General features: G+C 36.5%; 1 long non-coding RNA gene across 1 annotated transcript in view; it reads right to left on the bottom strand.

Annotated features, from left to right (window-relative positions):
- Positions 1-3,505: 3,505 nt before the first annotated feature.
- LOC112159417 overlaps positions 3,506-4,097 on the bottom strand; it is a 1,901-nt gene continuing 1,309 nt past the window's right edge. The window contains exons 3-4 of the long non-coding RNA XR_002921483.2: positions 3,746-3,835; positions 3,506-3,619 (exon numbers count right to left, since the gene is read on the bottom strand). This is a non-coding gene — a long non-coding RNA (uncharacterized LOC112159417). The remainder of the gene's footprint in view (positions 3,620-3,745; positions 3,836-4,097) is intronic.

Raw genomic sequence — 4,097 nt, 5'->3', positions numbered from 1 at the left:
CAGCCAAAATATCCACATCCATCTGATCCTGATCCTTCTTGCTCTCACCATGACCTCCTTCATACATTCATGAACCTCCTCTTTGGTCTTCCTCTACAACATGGCTGATCTTTCCACAGTCTTCTACACCTTTCCTTTCATTCTTGGTGACACTCTTTAGTCACACCTGAAATCTTCCTCCACCTGTTCCAAACTGCGTGGACACACCTCTTCATCTCTTTCCCATTCTTTAGTGATTTGATTTGTAAATCCTAATGACTTAAAGTCCTCCTTTTCACTGTTCCTCTGTTCAGCCAAAGATACCAAATGTTGCAGTTCTCCCAAAAAATAAAAAAATAAAAAACTATGGAGGCTGCTTTCAGATGAGAGGATTTCCTTTTGACAACTGTGTTTAAAAGTCCAAACTTAAACCCAAAACAAACTTTTATGTAGTTTGGTTTAGAAAACTTTAATGATATTTTTTTCCTAATTTCCTTCCATCCATCCATTTTCCTGACCGCTGTGTCCCTTTCGGGGTCGCGGGGGTGCCGGAGCCTAACCCGGCTACTGATGGGCGAAGGCGGGGTACACCCTGGACAGGTCGCCAGTCCGTCGCAGGGCCTCAACCACACACACATGCACTCTCACATCCACACCTAGGGGCAATTTAGAGTCACCAATTAACCTATGAAGCATGTTTTTGGATGGTGGGAGGAAGCCGGAGTCCCCGGTGAAAACCCACGCATGCACGGGGAGAACATGCAAACTCCACACAGAAAGGTCCCAGCCGGGATTCGAACCGGGGCCTTCTCGCTGTGAGGCAAGAGCGCTAACCACTGCGCCACCGTGCAGCCCTTCCTAATTTCCTTTTCATGAAAATTTTGAAGGTCATACTTTTTATAATCGAATTCTTATTTACAGACTTTGAGCTTATGTTTGTGTGAAAAAGGGTTGTGTTTTCTTGCGAGACGTGAATGGATCCACGAATGGACTAAATAAAATGTTTGTTGAACTCTTTCCTGTTCATTTGGCTGTAAAGCTTTTGTTCCCTGAAGAAATTTCCCTCAAAGGACACAATAACTGGGGTTTTATAAAATAATTTATCATTTTTTAAGGACAAGCGAAATTGGTCACAGGCTTGCTTTCGGAAGGCAAAACAAAACCACAGACTGTTATTTGGCAACTGGTTGATACTGTGGTAAAAGATAAAGATTTGACCAAACCAGGAGTCTGCAACTTTTAACTCTAAAAGAGCCATTTGCTCCAGTTTCTTGAAGACCAGAACCCAACAAGAGCCACAGTCTCACTTTATCATTAAAAAAGTACAGTATTCATAATTTTTTGTCAATTAAACATTGATTTATAAATGTAACTTAAATATTACAATAATTAAATTACAACCATGTAGATAGTCTATACATATATATATATATATAACTTATTTTACTTAAAACTCAAAACATTTAGAATAAACTGAGCTTGTTATTCTCTAAGATGGGAGGCACAAAACAAAACACATATTTTAAATGATTTTCAATCATTTTAAACTGCTTTTGTTCAAAACTTTAAACATTTTATTGTAATTTACCTAACTAAAACAATGCTTAGAGTCGTTTACTTAAACAACTGTAAATTAAAAACACAAAATGATTAGAGAATTTCTGACAGTAAATTAAACTTTTTTTTGCTTAGTTGTTTGACGTAAAAAAATTAAGCAGAAATGACTGAACCTATATAACAATTCAATTATGTATTCAATCGTTAGCATTTTTCATTAAAGCTAAAGAGCCACAATAAAGGGATAAACGAGCTAGGTTGCAGACCCATATACCAAACAAAGATGTTGGAAAAAAAAAAAAAAACATTAATTTATTAATTCAAATACAGCAGTGGACTCTGACCACAAAGAAATTAACATGAAAAAAATAACTTAAAATAGCCACTAGAAAACTTACAAATACGTAATTAAACAAAAACTCAAAGTTTTTAGTTGCATTTTACACTCAGGAAGGATTTTAAAAATGGCGCCATTTTCTTACACGCTCCACCACCTTCATGGCTTCCTCACTACCACGACTCAAATCCTGCCCTCTGTCCAATTCATGTAAAAAGTGCATCATTTTACAGAAATACCAAAAAAATAACTCCAACAACGTAATAACGCAAGACTGGCTTTACATGTTTTGAGTACATTACCTTAAAACTTCACGGATAGTTCGTCTTTCAGGCAGATTTATCAACAGCAGGGTCGGAATTTCACAGGAAGACGACTGCCTCTCATTTTTTCAAAGTAAATGTCCAACGATAACTTCCGCGACACTGCCCTCTACTGGCCAAACACAACATTTGAAATAACATCACATTAACAGTGATATTCCTTACAAGAAACATGTGAAAAATAATTAAAATACATGAGAACTGAAAGTAATAGACTTGTAAATTTTAAGTATTTCAGAACTAAACAGAGGCAATTGGCCGGCTACTCTACTACACTTGTTTTTGTCAAATGATTCAAAAGGCTTGTAATATATTTTCTTTTATTTAAGAAATAAAAACTCTTCTTCCAACCAGTGCAAAAAAATAAACAAATGACTGTGACTTTAATGCACAAATTGTTTTATGATTACTGGGATATTTATTTGAATCCTGATTACTGATTAATGTAGCCTATAGGATTTGTTTTTATGATAATCATCTAAAAATATTTTAGATTGTGTATGTTTGAAATTTAGTTACATCACTGATAACAACTGATCTGCATATGCTTTGATCTAGTTTAATAAGTGTTATATCTACTAGCAGAGTCATATTGTCACTAAAGGATTCCTAACAACCTAAATCCATGATTGAAGGGTATAAATATTTGATCATAAAAAAACGCCTTTTAATGATAAAAGTGTATAAATCTTTCTTTTCCTCGAGATAAAAAAAACAAAGAACTGAACAGCACTGAGCAGCTTTCACCTCTCCACCCTACTAGAAAAGTCTGATTTTAGAAACTGTTTTCTGGCCTCTATAACAAATGTGGAAATGACAGTTGTACCCTCAGCGTTCCCTCCTGCAGCCTCTTCTTCGCCCACTCTGCAGGAAACATCCCTCTCCCGCTGAAGACGCTGAACCACAGCAGGACTAGAAGGAGAAGAAAGAAACGTTAAGGTTTGGCTGAATTGGGAGCTCCTGCTTTGAAGGAAACTTTAAGTCAGAAAATAGGACTTAGCTTAATTCAGTTTCAGGTCCAGACGTCTTTTGGGAAAAGTGTGTTTTTATCTGAAGAAAAACTGTTTTTTTCCTTCTTTGATATGTATTTTTGGCTCCTGCGATTTATACTTGCCACTAAAGCGTTTTTTAGTTACAGCCTCATTCATCCATGCACACACACTCATGCACTGATGGGGCATGAGTGAAAGGCGAAAGGCGGAGCCTCAGAGATTGAGGTGTCTTACTTCTAGGTAGGAAAAAACTCACAAAAATTACATATTTCATAAATAATTTATTCTTTAGTGTGCCGAAGGAAATATATGATCATATATATGAATGCAGTTTGCACTGAAGATAAAGAAAAGCATGATATAGACCCTTTAAAATGTGTTCATCACTGAAGGAGAATCATCAGATCTTCAAAGACTTCTTCATTCTGCTCCTGTGAGAAACACAGAAATGATCACTCTGACTGTTCTACTTCATAAGGAGAGAATATAAACTCAGTTTATAGAAAACATCAGGATCAAAGTTTGTCTGTAACAGTTTGATGTGTTTGTGTTGTCACCTCATGTTCTGGTCCAGATCCAGACTGATACAGTGATGACTGAGAGTGCTGCTACACCCACAGGAACATAGATGATCCTCCACCAAACACCTTCAAGGACAATCAAACAGAACATTTTATCATTAAAATGTGACATCATCACTCTGTGATCTCACTTTGAAAATGCTGCTTAAATATACAGAAACATTTATGAACAATTAGGTTCAAAATTAGTCCTTTTTCAGTTGTGATAGAAGTCTTTTTTGTGACGTGAACTCAGTATTACTCGGACGGCTCTGAACTGGCACAGCAGCTGTGTTTGAAATCTTCAAGACTCATCCATCCATCCATTGTCTTGACCGCTTCATCCCTT

The sequence above is a fragment of the Oryzias melastigma genome, linkage group LG7, assembly GCF_002922805.2.
Source record: "Oryzias melastigma strain HK-1 linkage group LG7, ASM292280v2, whole genome shotgun sequence".
Taxonomy (NCBI): Eukaryota; Metazoa; Chordata; class Actinopteri; order Beloniformes; family Adrianichthyidae; genus Oryzias; species Oryzias melastigma.
Note: the sequence above shows the minus strand (reverse complement) of the source record. Positions and strands in the feature narration are given on the sequence as shown.